The following is a 17,842-nucleotide window of genomic DNA, read 5'->3' as shown; positions in this document are numbered from 1 at the left end:
TTGTGGATAAACTTCAAAATTCAAGCAAACCTACATTTTTTTCCAGGTACCTGGTGCATCTACAGTTTATATTTGAGGCATTTTATTAGAGGAACAGTCCAGGAGGTTACAGGACAGTTGGTGTCATAGCTTGGGAGAATGAGCTTTCACCATCTGAGCAGGGTGGGTGACAAGTTACACAGCAACACCTACTGGCAAATCCACACAGAAGAACTTGCCAGTGTCCCTTGCAGAAGCTGCACTTTGCTGGAGAAGTGATAGTATCATAATTGCCAGGGGCCCGATCCCGCAAAGCCTCACCCTAGTGCCTGCCTCCTCACTGTGTAATCTCAATAATGTGCTTGGATTGTGTAAGAAGATTAAAATGAGAAATAGAAATAAAGAGAAAAAGGGGCTTAGAAGAGGAAAAATATACAGAAGGAGACAGGAATATAAGCAGGGCCACAGTGGCAACACTCCTGACAAATTTACTAATAAATATTTGTAGGATTGGACCTCGTGATTTTAATTTGTAATAACAAAAAAGCAAATGTTTTTCAGTCATATTAGCATGGACAATGGCTTTCATTAGAAAGGGTTACTGCTTCTTCCCCATTACATCCCTCTTTCTATGATGCTCAGAACACCTGCACTACTAAGGGTTTCTTTTCTTAGATTTTTTTTTAAAATAAAAAATTAACAAAGTAAAATTTGTTGACAGTCCCCCTAGCCAGCGCAGTGGGTGTTCTACCTATGGGCTGTCACATTTTCCATGTTCATTTCTGCAGGTGCTAAATACATGCTGACAACAACATATGTTACCAGTCTTAAATGTGTGGTGGTTTTTTTTTTTTTTTTTTAACCTTGTAATTAAAGAGTGCTCACAGCTTGGGGAAAAAAAAAAAACCAAACCAGGTGAAAACTGATTCTGCCCAGTGTATTTAACATTCACTTACATTCTCATTCTCTCTCTGTCTCCTGATTTGGGTATTTCCCTAATAATGCACAGGAAGAAAAGGCAGGGGGTGAAGGGGGAAGAGAAAGGACCCTATCTTCCAAATAGTAGTTATTTAAAAATAATATCAAACAAATTTTGAAAATAACAGCATGCAGAATAAGCATTGTTTCTCTCTGGAATCACCCTTTTTCCCCAGTGTCTCCTCACTTGTATTTCTGAGCTCTCTTTTTGTTTATTTCCGTCTCTTATTTTAATCTCCTTAGTCCTGCCAAGCGTGTTATATGTGGTCTCCAAAGGAGCGTTTCCTGTACATACCGTTATACAACAGGACTCACCTATTCATCTGTATAAAAGTTGGACTTACCCTATTAATTATAGTATTATTATTTTCACCTGTTTAATGTATCACACTATTATTCATTGAAACCTATACACTGCTCTTCAAGGCAGCACAATATCAACAATCTACATATATACACAAGTCAGGGGAAAATGGTGTACTTCAGTGCAATTTATCAAGCTATTTTTTGTATAACTGTTCTGTACAATATACCAGAATACCTTTGGTCAGCTGAAATAAAGTTAGATCATAAAGTCAATTAGAAATCTATCTAGAAAATAAATCTGATTACCTGCATATCAAAAAAGATGTGATGGAGTATACTAAAAGCAAGTAATGCTATTTCGTGTATGATCAAACTACTACACACTAAAAGAGTATTAAAAAAAAATCAAAGCTACAGAAAAATGTATTTTCTCAGCCTGTTCTACAAATATGATGCAGTAGGTTTTAGCTGCACTATTGTAGTTCTAAACAAGTTTGAAACATTGAGATGAAAAAAGCATTTCCTTGCTTTCTCTGCAAAATTTCAACCTTCTAAGATTAGGCTTCCTTACTTGAGGATAAAAAAAAAAATCTGAAGAGAACGCAAATAAGTTTACAGTGTTTAAGAAAAATTGAACCACTGTTACTTCCCCTCCTCATGGGTCTGCTGGGCTGTGTAACAGCACAGGCAGGCATTTGTATGCTCCAGGAAGGGAAGTCATATATACCTCCAACTCTGATAAAGAGGTGAAGATGTGGCAGGATTGAATTTGGCACAGCACTGCTGCAGTATGCTGCAATTGATCTTAAGCTTCAGAGGCAGTGGAAAAATATTGTGCTGTTCAGTTCTAGGCATTTATATTTTAGCCAGTGAAAAAACAAACTTCAGCAAATATGCCAAATATTTGCCTTCATTGAGAACTAAGCCAAAGAAAACTGCCATGATATAACAGCCCATCTGTGAATTGGCTCTGCAGCTCAGAACAATTTCAGGACCGCTTCATTGGTATTTTCCTCAGACTCAGAATGGAAAAACTTAGTTTCCAAACCCAGAGCACCCCACTTATATCTCTAACTCAAGTCCATCCTGGAATACAGTTTTAACAAATTTTATTAAAGGATGCCCCCCCCCCAAAATACCAAAACAAAACCCCCACCCCAAAACCACGCCCAAACCTAAAAACCAAACCAAAACCCAGTCGTCTTAACAGTTAGCTTCAGACAATATAAATGTCTTCTCAGTCAAAAAATACACTTACCATAGCACTATGATGTTGAAAATTTTTACTTCATACCTAATTTCTTTTTATACCAGGACTGTGTTCCTACAGCCTAAAGTGATGCAAAACTACATATCACATACATGCAGCCAGACATTTTATTAGGTAAAATGATATCTGCTAAACAAATACATGCTTAAAGAAATAGTGTGTGTCAGCCACCAAATGCAGAGTCCCCCTATTAAACTCTATGCAGAGTTTTCTTAAGTGTTAGATTCTACTCCAGCCCTTATAAAGGGTTAAAATACAGATGCTGTGAATGGAATGTATAATCCTTAAGGCCCTGGAGCATTAAGACATATCTGCTCCTTAGGGTCCATCTCTGTCCATAATCAATTTCTTCCCTTGGAGAACATTAATTGTCTCTAATGATAGCTTTCCATCAATACATCCTTGATCTTAAAAGGCCTGTACAGCTTTTTCCTTTATTCAATCAAATCATCTCTACAATTGCCCTCCTTTAGTAAGATAATACCTTTTAAGCCTTGTATTTTAATATAAAAAAATAAGAGGTAGCAGCAAATTCTAATGGAAGTGCTAACATTTGAGAACCAGGATGATGGCTTCCATTATCCTAAATAATGTTTGAAGATTACGGAAAGCACTGTGTTTCAAAAGGTGGAAACTAATCCCCCACTTTCAAATTATTCCTTGTACAAAAATCTGTTCTGACATTAGGAATTTTTGTGCCCTAACTACAGCCCTGTATATTTAAATATTTGAATATGAAAGATAATTTTCAGCTCTGGAGGGGAAAAACCAAATAATTACTATTTATAAGCAGTAAATGCTGAATAATTTGAGAAATTGACAACCTTAAACACAGAAGCCCTTTATTTTTTCATTCTCCAGTACAGGGGTGGTTTAACTGTTCACTCAAACCACTATAACTCCAATCAGAAGCTCCTAAAATTATTTAATTTCATGATGGCTCAAAAACTCAATCTCCTAGTGACCCACTAATGTGTCTTGCTTTCCCCACCCCCTTCTCTTCCTTGTACATGGTTTTCAAAAGGCGTGGAAATTCAATTTTTTGCCATTCAACTGATTTGTTGCCATTCAAATAAAGAAGTGCAAGAAAAATCCTCTATCTAGATTGCCCAGCACCAATCTGTGTTTCCACCCATATTCTAATATGCTTTTGTGGGAAGTGGCAATACTGCTTATAATGGCTCAAGGACCTCAAAATGAAACATTGATGGTACAAAAGACCTCAAACCTTTCGAGTTCTTTACTTGTTTTTTTTTTTTTTTATATCCAGCATGAGTGTGACAGAATTTTGGTGGTGCCTCTTAGTATCATTTTTATCTAAGAAGGGTCATGAAGAAGCTTTTCTGCAATTGGCTATCATCCACCACTGCCTGTAATATTAGAGGCTTCCTCTTACTCAAAAATCATTACACACACACACACACAAAAAAAGCAGGAGATTTACAGTCAGGAAACTCATGAAAAATCTAACAAACATGAACTGTGTAGATTTTCTTTTCATTCTTATACAGGCACATGTATTACTCTGCCTGATGTTCATTTTATTATTTGGTATTTTGCAAAATATTGATGGCAAAAGTAGTAGAAGAAAAAATAATCCTAGGAATATGAAAAAAATAAGAAATATAGGCAGGTAGATACAATCGATCCAATAGCTATCAAACCTAAACAAAACAAAACAGGAAAAAAAAGGAGACCAGTTAACAACCTAGATAAGAGATGAAAATTGCCAGTGAGGCAGATCAAGTTTATTCAATGCCCTGATAAGCACCTATTTGCTCTTCCCCATAATGCTCTCTCAGTATTTATAAATTATCATTTAATTATGCTGGCAAGTGGTAATTGTCAAATAAAGCTCAGATAGGCATAAGCCCTCAGGCTGCACATGACAGAAAAATATCTGTTAAAGCTGGGCTGATTCACACGCTTAGGAAATCATTTCCTTTCTTCTTTTTATCCTTGCCAACAAATTATATGAACTGGCACTTTGTGCTTTGTAGGCATTTTGAAGTCTATGCAGATTACAGGAAAGAAAAATTAGTTGTTTCAGTATCTACCATTCCTAAATTATTCTGCTGATTTAAGACACCATGTTCTGTTTCAACAAAAGAGTGCCAAAGATCAAGGAATCAGAGCCTTCCTCTGCTTAGAATTTAAGCCCAGGGTCACTTTCAATTGGGTAAATCAAGATTTGGGGAATTATTGAATACTGTGCATAATAGATTTGATACAGAGCAATAGTTGAAATATGACATTTATCCCATTAGGATAGAAACACTGAGAAATATTTTTAAAAATTCTCTTACTACTTAGATTCAATTACAGACCCATTAAACATTCTCTGATATACACACACTCTGATACAGACACAGGCACCCACAGATTTGAAGGATTTCTTAGTTTACAGCATACATATCCAACTATTGAAGTATATAGAAAAAATAGATGGAAACGAAGTTTAGTGCTAAATAACAATAAAATCAGACTCTTGAGAACTTTGACCTGGAATGTGTGTCTGAACAACAGAAATATCAGATTTATGGCACGTTGCTAGAATATTTGCTATCAATGCCATTGCTAGATAATTACTGCCAAAAAAAAGCACCAACATTCTGTTTTTTCTATGTACAGTTATTATACTCAGAGTGACAGGCAACTAGCATTAGCATATTAAGTCTCTTCCCCTGCAAGTGCAATACTGGATGTTACTTTACATGCGTACTTTTCTGCATGATAAGTCCCTTCACTGTTAAAAGATTTCTGAGGTACTTTGGTTTACTGGAATGAGCCCAAAACAACTCTGTCTCCCCTTTCTTTGAACCTAAGCATATGTGGTTTTGGTTTTATTTTTGTCTCCCTCATCAGCAAAGTTCAATAGAATTTCTCTTCCGTTTTTACACATACTCTAGACACAATTAACTTATATTCAAATCTGAGCTGCTACTAGTTAGCTGGTGTCGTATATGAGGCTTCTACCTACGATATTGGTATATCCTGCACTGTCTCAAAGCACTCTGAAAATGTCACTGAGCCTTCTGAATCTTTCAGAAGCAGCTTGCTGATGAAGGAGGTTAGAATTTTTCAGAAAAATCTGTTTTCCTTTCAGGCTATCAGTAACCCCCAACTATTGCCATAGACAGTATACAGTTACCATATACTCAGCACACAGTTAGCAACAGCAGTAACACTATTTATTATGGCAAGAAACACAGGGAGAAAGGAGGGGCTGTAAATGACAACATTCTAACTTCAATGGAATAACTACAAATTCTTTTCTTTCAATTTACAGGTTTCATGGCTTCAGTCAATGAGCAACAGTGCGTATGGACTGCTTCACACAGATACTTCCTGTTGCTTCAGAGCAGCTGTAAAAGCATTGCTCAACAACAAGCCTTTTCTCATTACTAGAATGATCTACTGCCACTTCCCCTAGTCTCATGAAACACATCATATTCTCCGTATAAGTCTCCTGAGGAAGTAGTGCCCCAGGGGTTAGATAGCACAGAGGTTGGCCAAGCAGTGTAATTCACAGGTTATACCAGATGTTCAAGTAGCAGATAGCCAGAAAGTATTTACTGATCCTGTTGCAGCCAGAACAAGCTAGTGTCATATTCGGCATAAGCAGCAAAGTACATAATGATTCTCATAGGAATAGCTTTTAGCCACACTGATCTACCACAAAAGCTACTGTACAGCCATGTAGTCTTAAATACATACACTGTAGTTTTGAAGCTCCCTACCAATTCTCAGAAATAGATGCAGGAAGCACTAGTCATTCTATCAAACAACATGCTTCATGCATTGAAGAAGAAATAGGGAAAACTCAAATAGGAACACTTCTTCATATATAGATCCTGCATTCAGAAATTCCAGACATTAAATTCCTGCAGGGGAGCACTGCATCCTAGTACCTGGACTACAGGTACAGTGAATCAACACCACATCAGAAATTTATGCTCAAGAAGATTGCTGTAGGCCAATCTGGAGAACTTTTGCCTTGGTAGCCTTGCTCCTGATCTGCAAGACCCAACAAGTACATTGGCTGCAAAGTCATCAGGAGTTAGACCATCACTGAATCTATGAGTATAAAGGCTTTAGGATCTTGGACGTGAATGGGATTCTATTGTTTTTCCCCACAAGACTACAAAACATATAAATTCATCTGTTCAGCAGTATTTATTTCAAGTAGTATTTTAACAAAGGACATACTATTTTCACTAAGCAGTGAACTGAATTTTATATCAATTGAAGAGAAAAGAATGTAACTGCTTTCATAACATGAGGGTACTCAAGTATCTAGAAGGAACTATTAGACAGTTGACAGAGAAAGATAGTGCAGAAAATTTTGGTGAGCTCTAATACTTATTCTGAAGTAGCAGTTTTGTGCTGACACCTGACCAAAAAGTTTTTCCCTCTAAATGACTTATTTTTTTCCTGGAAATCATTTCATACTAAGACTAACCTCTGGGTAAGAGTTATTATACCAAGAAGATTGTGAATAACTACATACCAGACTGGGAGGGGAAGAAGATCTTCTCCACACATCAGTATTATTTCCATTCTCCTTTCACTAATTTGGGTTTTGCAGGTCTTTCCAGATACTTTTTAGAATTAGTAGACATTCCATAAACAGGAAAGTAGGAATCAATCTTTCAAAAATATTCTGCTTATCTACACATACTTTTTGACATCTTTAATCACAAAGTTGACTGTGGAAAATGCATCATATTGCCAATCATAAATAGCAACATGGGGAACTCAAAAAGCTTCTGCTCTAGGGGAAATCTGCAAACCCACAATCTTTTCTATTAGCAAAGAGTATAATGCTGTTGCTGTCAGAGTTCTAATGTTTATGAGCCTTTGCTTGTACAATAATATTTTGTTGCATTTACACAGCATGTAACATTATCTAAAGTTACTACTGTAACTCTATCTAGAGAACAACAGCATGAGGAACAGAGTACTGTACTGCGTAAATTACTACTGATACTGTTCAAAGACATGAATTGGTGTTATAACAGACTTCCAACCTGGAGCAAAAAAAAAAAAATCTGACTGCACACTTCTAATGGCCTAATCTAGCTTCCACTGAAACCATCTTTCCTCTGGTCATAGATAATACTGTACCTACAGTTGCTGGGAGACTTCTCTTCTGAAGTCCTCATAGTTAAGATTAAGAATGAGAAAATTATGCATGACCTAATAAAATATAACTTGATATTCAAATATATATGGACTACTGGAAAGAGTCTGCTGCTGCTTTTTCTTAGCTTGCACAACAAACCTCTAGCTATATTATGGCATTAGTGAGTACTTATATTTAATTTGAAAAGAACAGACCACGTAAAAATCCTGTCACAGTTACAGGTTGACTTAAAATGGTCCTGTGTCTAAAAAGTATGATGAGCCCTGAGCATTTTTCTATCATCTGAATTGATAATTACATCCTTGCCACAGGATTCTGAGAACAGTTAAATACAGAATCTGTAATTCCACTTTTTTTTTTTTTAGTAGCTTCTGGAGTCTTGCTGACTTTTCTTTCAAGTTCAGTAGGACTTTCCCATAAGTGATACCTCCACAATGAGGACCAGAATTCAAACTGCTTGGCTTTATAGACTCAGGTTGTCTTTGCCTTTGGTCATATCTTTTGCATTCAGAGCAGTAGGTTTTAGTTTTAAATCTGTTTTTCAATATACATGTTCAGTTTTATTTTAAATTGTCCAGAGAAATTAATATTAAGATTGTCTGAAAAATAGCTTAACATGTCCCAGAAATTTATTGATTGACCAGCTATAAAAGTAATTTCTCAGTAACAACCACACTCTCCTTTCAAGAATTTTTCTTTATGAAAATATTTCACCACACATAAACTGTGATTTTTAGCTTAATTCTGCTCTCGTCAAACCACTTTGAAATCATATCAAAATACACATACCATAAGAACACGTAGACTGTATCCAATTTAAAATGAAGTCAGACCTACATACTTGGATCTGAAAACTCACAGAAATTCTGTGAAAATCCAGATGTAAACTTTATAATTCAAGCCCATCTCATTACTGCAACAGCATTAATGAGATACTTCTCTTTGCCTTCCATATGTTTCCTGCTGATTTCCTAGGTCAACCTAATAGAATATTCATGGTCTATATCATGACAGCAAGAGCAGAAATATGGCTTTTTTCTCTACTAACTTTCTGGAAGGATTGGTTTGAAAATGTGAAGCAATATGCTGACATAGCATGAAACTGCAGAAACAAAAATATCAATTTTCCTTAAAAATTGTTTCTGTGAAAACATTCAGGAGGAAACTGTATCTCCTATTCACAGGATAGTATCTTACTCTTTAGGGCCACTTTAGGGAGAAAGATCTTACTACAAAAATAAGTCTCAATTTTTAATCCCTATTTCAAATTAGGTTATTGAAAACTGAAGTTTAACTAGCTTATGATACAAAATTTTTAATTTACATTGATCAAAAATTATGTATGTGGAAAAGTGGTGCTATCAATTAAACTGGGAGTATATACTGGAATAGCAGTTTTCCTGGAAACAGCAGATATTTTGACATACACTATACTCAGCCTCACATCAGCGTGTACACTGTAATTTAATTAGTTTCCTTGCTCATGGAACAATTTACTTTTTTCTTAAGAATTCATTTTTTATTTTGCTTATAGGCTGCTCCCATTATGACCATAAGTTAAGCTCCCTCATACCCATTCTTGAAGGGTATTCCCAGGAGGCAAGAAACAGCACGTGCCGTGACTACTGCTAGAAAACAGAGCATGCCCACTGGCTGGCCACTTGCTGCCCAACAGGATGTATAAGGTTGCAATCTGCCCAACTTTGCCCAAGTACAGAAACCAGTTTGGGCCATCAATCTTCACAAAACTTTTAGGAACACATATCTTGGATACTGACACATTTCTTTCAAATCTGGTCAAGTTTAGCCAACAGGTGTCAAAGGTACTGGGCAGAAATATGGACAGACACGGGGAGAGGCAGCATCACTGCACAACAGTAAAGCAAGCTACAATTTCCCAAGAGGTTCACATCAAGAGATCTGGAATCAGGTTCTTGTTTTGCTATTTATACTGTGAAGATTACTCATTTGAGTTTATGGTGCTGAGACCCCAAGAATGAAAATGCTGTGAAAGTACCAAGCATGTTTATCAGTCTGTTCTTGTTCAAAATAGAGCATACACAAACTAGTCAGACAGTGAAGGCATCCTTTATGAGCATGAAGCTGGGATTCCCAGCCCTCTGTGCAGAATTACATCCTACAGTTACATCCACAGTTAGGTGACTTGGACAATCATGACTTTTTCCTCTCACGTAGACAGGCAATATTCAGGCCAGGCAGCAGACTGGGGGCTAAGAACAGTCAGGATATTCGTGGCATGCATTGCATGTTTCTGTTTCAAGAGATATAAAACCTGCTAACAGTAACAAAGCACATATTTTTCCTTCTAAAAAGGAGACCTTCACTTTCTCTGAAGGATGTTTTCTTGATATGGGTTGACAAGGACAAGCTTTGCTTTAGTTTTAGATCTTTGAAATTCTCATCGGTTTGCGTAGGGTGTGGCCAAGAGGAATTTACGCAAGTCTTCAGGTGCTGCTGGCATAGCTCAGCCCAGCCAGCAGGACTAAACCATGATGGAAGGTGCAAGACAGCCTCATAGGAAGGTCCAGTCATCCCAAGAGAAAACTCAAGAGATGTGGTGTGTGAGGTGAGGTGGTTTGGGACTGAAACTCCCTTGTCAGGTTAAAGGATGTCATTACCTTGCATCTTAGCAAGGAAGTTGCACACTGTGTCCTTTAAGCTAGTATCTCCTCTTGGTGATTGTTGTAGCTTCATGAACAGCAAGATAAAAACAGATTTCTGATTTTTGTTATGTGAAAGTATTTAAAAACTAAATTTAAAGAATATTGTTTGGGCTTGATGAAACTTTTCTCTCCCCTCCATATATTTCTTCCCTCCCACCCTCCACGTACTTTTCACATAATCTAACCCTTTTTACATTTTTATATTCTTTAGAAAGGTATTGATGAGCATCCTGCAATTACCACAAACCTAAATTATGAAAATACATAAAATATATTTAGTTAGGAAACCACTGTAATTTGTCAAGATTCCTTAGGGAAGAATTATTACAAATTGGAAAGTAATTGAAGGATAATACAAAATGACTTCACAATTAAAACAAAATTTAATAGCTTCTTCAGGTATTCTCTAACATATGTCTGATTTTTTTCGTGTTATAATTGAAAAATATTTTTTCCCCTCACAATTATACACTAATAGCTACATGGAAAAACATAAAATACTAAGAGTTATAATTCATTTTGAAACTATTGTTCTTATACAATTTTTGTACCCAACTTAGTGTGCTAAAAAAATTATAGCACTCATTGTGTGTATATTGCTTTTAACATTCATTAGGAAACTACTTTGCTGCCAATAGAGCAGCACTGAGGAAGCTGTCAGATTTCTAATGCAGCTTTCCCATTTTAAGAAATACAAAACTGTGATATTTTCTCTATCATCTAATTCCTACATTATTATACAACAGGATGTTTACTACTGTTCTTCAAATGCATTCTGTGGTGAACTCTGTCTTCAATTAAATAGTCAAAGAAACCGTTAAGATCATCTAGACAGATGTCTTTTATAGTCTGGGCCATATAATTTCAGTTATACCTGCACTGAGCCAAATAATGTGTGTTTGTGACTGCCTCATCTCTTCTCTCTGGAGAGAGTGTATTTTTCTTCCTTTTCCATTAACATCCTGATTAATATATCTTCTCCTTTACTCAAGTTTGGTTTTCATTGTGACATATCATTTTGCTTCAGTAAGTAAATATATAAAATGTATAACCAAAGTCAGGTTTGAAAGCCATGTAACAACTGACCTATTACAAACAATGGGTCTTCTATAGTGGATAGCTTTGCCAGGATTAGTGTGTTTCGATGAGATAATCAACTATGCATTTTGTGACCAGCTCACTCACATCCTGGCAAAATGATCTTGCTGGGAGGCAGACTGCATGCTTCACTACCAGGAAATGGACAATGACAGATAGTCTGCATTTCCATTTACACGTATCCTTAATTGTTGTCACTGAAAAAGACGTGCCAGATACTGACACAACAGATCATTCAAAATAAGTTATGTATTCATGTTAAGCGTTATTTATCTAGACTGCAAAGGAAAACAAATATTGCTCTTTCTCCCCCCCTTCCTAATTAGCCGATTGTTTCAAATGCTTTTTGTTAGGGATTCAGCAATTTATGTTCTTTAAGCTTGTCATAAAGATAACGCTTATTATGAACTATGCTAAGAATACAGTCCTAATTCAGATTCCTTTCTTTTCTGGCTACACCATAATGAAGATGTTTGCAGGATTCATTTATTTGATTCTGTCCAGGGAACCTCATGAAATGTATTTAAAAATAAACACAATAAAACACCCATGCTCAAAACATCACTGGCAGGTTTTTTTGTGTGACATCCTAATAACAGTGATATGGAGTCCTGTTTAAATTTGGTAAAAGAAGAAAAAAGCTGCATTAGCAGATAGGAAATTGGAAAAGAATAGTCTAGCTAACGCTATTTAAGAAAAGCTGAAAATTCTGCTATAAAACAGCCTCATTAAGAGAGCTTTTAAAAGGTAAACAAAAGAACCCCCCAAATCCCTAAAGATTAGAGATAATAAAAGTAACTTCTTAAAAACAATTGAATAATGAAAGAGAACAATTTCTAACACCAGAGACCCTCTGAATAAAATTAATTTGTAATACAGTGATTATTATTATTTTTAATAAAAAGGATTCTGATCTTTCATTTCCTAAGCCAAGGCCACTCATCTTGACCACATCATGAAGTGAGCAAAGACTTCCTCAATGAGAGAGAGGAGTTGGTCTGGCCCCCACATACCAACACTCTTATCCTCCATTCCACTCCCTTCAAATTTCTCAGTGACCACGGTTTCATCAAAATCATAAATTAACAGGCTTACTGAAGATGCTAAATTAGAAAAGTCTCACCATCCTGAAGAGATCCAAACTGGTTGTATATAATGCATGGAACATAACACAGAAACGTGGTGTACAGAAAAGACCTGCTACATATTAATCAAAGTCAGTAAAAAAAAAAAAAAACAACCCACTTGCTGCTTTTAAAAATATAACCTAGTTTCAATGCATACTTGCCACAGTTCTGATTTTATGCTGTATTTCTTGGGTAAAATTGCTTTTCATGACAATCAGCCAAACAGCCTATTTCCACAATTTCTTACAGCCCAGCAGGCAGGCCTACCTCTACAGCCTTGTTAATTATGAATCCTTTCTGCGATGCTAATAGATTATTCCACTTTGAATGAGCATCCAAAATTATTTAGTAACACCTTGTTTAATATGACAGTTTTCTGATTTTTACATATGAAATAATTAATTTGCTTAAAAATGTGTAAACAATAAAAGAGCCTTCACTTGTGGTATCAGCTCTTTTACCAGCATAAGCAACACTGTGGGCAAGTCATTCATTTCTTTGTGGTATTTTTTTTTTCTTTTTTTTTTTCCCCCTTTTGGACAATTCAGCCAACACCAGCTTAACTATATTGCCACCAGGTCAATACACACAGGTACTATGGATGTGACAACAGATAGCAATACAAACAAATTTTGCATATATGCAATATAAACATACAGGTAGCATCAGTCTGTAGCAGGTTCCATGCCTGAATAAGTAAATTGGTTTTAATCTTTAGAAAGTGAAAACAGAATGCAACTTATTTTGGGTTTTTGTTCCCACCATGCTTTTAGTTTAACTGCAAATCCTTATTCTTTCACCATGACTTCAGAAATGCTAAGTATCTACTCATTCTTCAACCTTTCAAAAACCAGATTTCTTACAAAAGGATTCAGACATCTAACTTCACACATGTACATTCTTGTTAACACATCAGCCAACTCCGAAAACAACAGCCTCCATAATGGACCGTTACACTGGCTAATCCAGTTTCTGTTTTATTGGCATGACGCTGATTGTGGCCCATTCCAAATCACCTGGAAAACAGATAACCCCACTTTGTAAGCATTCGTGCTGTATTACATGGCAGAATGAAAGGTTTGTAACTGTAAGTAAAGTTCTTAAAGAAATGAATAATATAATAGCATTAATATACAAGTACAAGGCTCAGATTAGAGACTGCTGTATTCTCATAGTCATACAGATGTATTTTGCTCTCCTGTCACTTACCAATCCCATTTCAATGAAAAATGTGGGAATTAAACCCTCTTGAAAATCAAGCCATTAACCCTTGCCTCAGTTTACCCAGTTGTAGTATCTTATGGTAAAATATAGATGTATTTTACAGTAAGAGTGCATTAAGAATTCCCTGGGTTTTTATTGTTCTTTTCCAGTGTTATGGAAAAAGCTTTTGTAGAGTACTCAAACGTACTCTAGGAACAGATAAAGGACTTCCTAAATTGGCCTAGACAAATTTATTGCTTCCAGCTTACTGACCCTTTTCAAGTGGCTTCAAATTCCTGTGGCATTTCAGGAGTAACCTAGGGAAGGAATGATGAGCTGATCGAACCATATTCGTGGCACACCTATGTCACTCAACAATTCAATACCTCGTGGTCCCTAGGCTATTCAGATGAAGTATCTTTAGACTGCTAAGGATAGGCCAATTTATTTTTATTTATTAATACAACTAGGTATTACCCACTGTCACAAACATATCAAATAAGTGAATGATACCAAAAGTCTATGGGAATTGCCTGTTATCCATTTACTGGTCTGCCTACAGATCATTAGGACATGCTAGCAAAGGATGGAAGTCAAGGGACAGATTTGCATCTACCCACCTTTCTAGAACCATTAGATCAAAAATTTGCTACACACAGACAACTTCACTGTAGAAAAGGAAAATCACTATGTCTGGCTTCGATTGCACCCAAAACAGAAGCATAAACCAACAGTACTTTGATGCAAGAGTGCTCCTTTCTAGCACAGCCCCTCTTGATCCACTGAGGTAAACCAGATTGCAGGACATAATAGTCACACACCCCTTTTTGTAATAGGTTGCCACGAAGGCCAATTAATGGCACATTTTTGCAGGCCCAGTATTCCATTTAGCAGACAGCTGCATACTGATTACAATATAGTTATGATATTAATATAATTACATATTCTATATATAATAGGCATTTTAGAACATATAATAACATAATATTGCAACAAAAGACAGTCTGGAGTAGAAGTCCTCAAAGTATGCACAGCTATTTTTTAATTTATTTTCCTAGCCTGATTTTCTCACTGTTCTGGCTACCTCCATTATGTTGAGGTAAAAGGCAACACTCACCCAGGCAAGGTCACAAGAGTCCTTTATGAGAAAATAGCGCACCACAACCTGAATCAAAACTGGTGAACTCGCTGCAATCCTCCATCGGAACCAGACAACTCTCCACCAGCTTAAGGGCAGAAAGCACCAGAAAGGTGCAAGGCTCCAGACTCCTCAAACATGAGCATGTTATCTCTGCAACACTCTCGGGCTGACTACATTAGAAACAAGAGAACAACTCCACTTAACAAACTCTAATGTAATTCCCCACATCATTACTGACAGACTAACCAAGTCATCTAACAGAGTTTCCCCATTCATTTAGCTTTGCGTAAAATATCCAGCCCTTACAGTGCAAGAACAATACGGATGGATAATCAGGGGTATTGATTTCATAATGATTAATGGATATTGTACAGTATCTTCTTTGCACTCTGCTTTCCTTACGCGGCCAAGGCTTCCACTAACGTCACGGGGAGTTTCTCGAGTGAAGAATGCTGGACTAGGTAATTGTTTTTGCACTTAAGGGCATCTTGCTCCATTTGTTTTGTGCATAATAAAAGCTCATACTTGTACAGTAATTTAGCATTTCTGAATAAACAGAAATTGTGATTCATAATTCTCTATCTTCTTGTCCTCGTTTCTTTAAAAAAAAAAAATTGAGTCACTGTTGTTTAATCCGATAATTATGCAAACACTAAATCTTACACTGGAGCAGAAAATGTTAACACATACTGAAAAACCAAAATGCGTAGAACTATAATCTGTATGATAAAATGCATTACTCTGTTTAAAAGGATTGTTTTACAGGAGCAATTAACAATCAGCAATCATATAGTTCAGACCGGTGTTTTGATGCCATCTGTTGGAGTAAGTCTTCACATTCCCTAGAATGAAGCTATAATTTTCCGTTTATGATTTCATTAGATGCATAGCGTATAACAGCTACAAAAAGAAAGAGGATTTCACCAAACACTTTCATTTTAGAAAGAGCTGCTCTAAACAGTTCCGTTTGACACAAATCTTTTCCTAAGAGGACAAAGTTAGTAAATTTGCAGTCATTCCTAGAACTCAGTAACACATTCTAGTGTTTAAAGAAATGTTTCAGAAGCTTTTTTTCCCCATTACATAATTTATGAAAAATTTATTTTATAAACCCAACAAATTTCATGTCACTGGAAAAACTGTAGTAGAAAGTACTCAGAAAAAAATGTAATTTTTGCTCCTTTCTAAAAACTGTAGTGATATTTTTCCAGTGGAACAGGGTGTTGTGTTGCATGTCTCACAAAAATACATTTTCCCATTTTATTAATTCATTAAATACTTGATTAAATCTTTGGGGGATTTTTTAATACACTAGGGGGAGCTAGATCACTACATTGTACACAAACAATTAGCTGAGAGAAAGTTTAACCCTCTAAAACGATCTTTTAAAAATAGTCTTATAAACATTTCTAGTTGATAAACACACATATTTCTGTATGCCAGCACTGAAACTGAAGTCCCACAATATAGCAGGATTAAACAAAGAATAAAACCCATAGAAATAAATTAAAATTACTCTTATTCTCTTTTATTGCTATTATTTTATTGTTATTATTACAGAGACTGCTCTAGTGTATCGGGGGGGGGGGTGGGGGGGTGTGTGGATGGGATGCAAAAAAAACCCCACCCAAAGAACCCTACCCCAAACCACCAAAAACTTAAAAGCAACCTAAAATAATTCTCCTTTTCCTCCTAATACCACACATTATGCAGATTTACCTCTATAATTCTGGCCACTACACTATTAATTCAACAATAGCATAAATAAGCAATGCTGCTACACTAAACACTTTACTTTTACCTTTTCTTTTGCATTACTATTCAGAAATTACACAGAATGTTTGGCTAAGAGTATAAGGAATAAATTCTGATTTTACATACCATGTGCCTGCAAGTTTTAGTCTTCTAAAATGCACAGATTTGTAAATTTTTCATTTTTAAAGACTCTAATCAGTTTATGATAGCAGAAAAATATCTTTCCTAAAAAGAAAAGAAGATTTGGTCTGGTAAATCATTATTTTAACTGTTGATTCCTTTCAAGTATTATGGTGAAAATTGCCCACTCAGCTGCAGCTTTCAAAGTCAAGAACAGACTAGTATACATGGCTGTAAAATTTTGGCCAAGTGTACAATCTTCAAAAAAACCCAACAACCTCAACCACACCAGTTCCATGGATGTCAGATACTAGACTGCTATGTCTGAAAATAATTAATTTGTTTAAAAATAGGTTCCAAGTAATGCCAAGGATCTCTTGTTCAAATAAAGATCTGGTTATCCACTCCAAGAAGTCAAATATCATACAAACTTTCTATATGACTGAAGTTAAATTCATTATATAAAGGGGAAATTTAATGTCGTACCTTTTTTTTTTTTTTTTAAACTAGGACCTTGAAAATATAGTATTCTTCTTATTGGTTTGGCCTCTTTCATTTGTATACTCAGTTATCTTTGTTTTCTTTTGCTATTTGTTTGCCTTATTGTTATAAGTGTTATAAATGTTTTTCTAGAATATGTTTTGCAAAAACTGGGTATTTGATGAAAGTGCTTTAACCTTATGCCTTTAAATAAAGGAATACATTTTAGTACTAAACGACACTGGTAAAGGTAAGCAACAATACAAATATTTATCTTAATAACAACAACTTTAAAAAATAAAGATTATTTTACTATTTTATTTCTTCTTCTGCATGCCCTACTCTCTATTCATCATATTACTTCCCCCCCTCCCCCCCCCCAAGCACCACCCCCCAACCTGTGGAGAAGAGCTTCCCTGTACATCACATCATGAGTATTTCCAGTTAAAACTCTAGCAGAAACTCCTAGACATTGCTTTTAATATTATTTAAGGATGCTAGAGGAAAAAAGGGAAGGGGCAAAAAGGCCATGGACAGAGTTCCATTCAATCTGGT

The sequence above is a fragment of the Pelecanus crispus genome, chromosome 9, assembly GCF_030463565.1.
Source record: "Pelecanus crispus isolate bPelCri1 chromosome 9, bPelCri1.pri, whole genome shotgun sequence".
NCBI classification, from domain to species: Eukaryota; Metazoa; Chordata; class Aves; order Pelecaniformes; family Pelecanidae; genus Pelecanus; species Pelecanus crispus.
Note: the sequence above shows the minus strand (reverse complement) of the source record.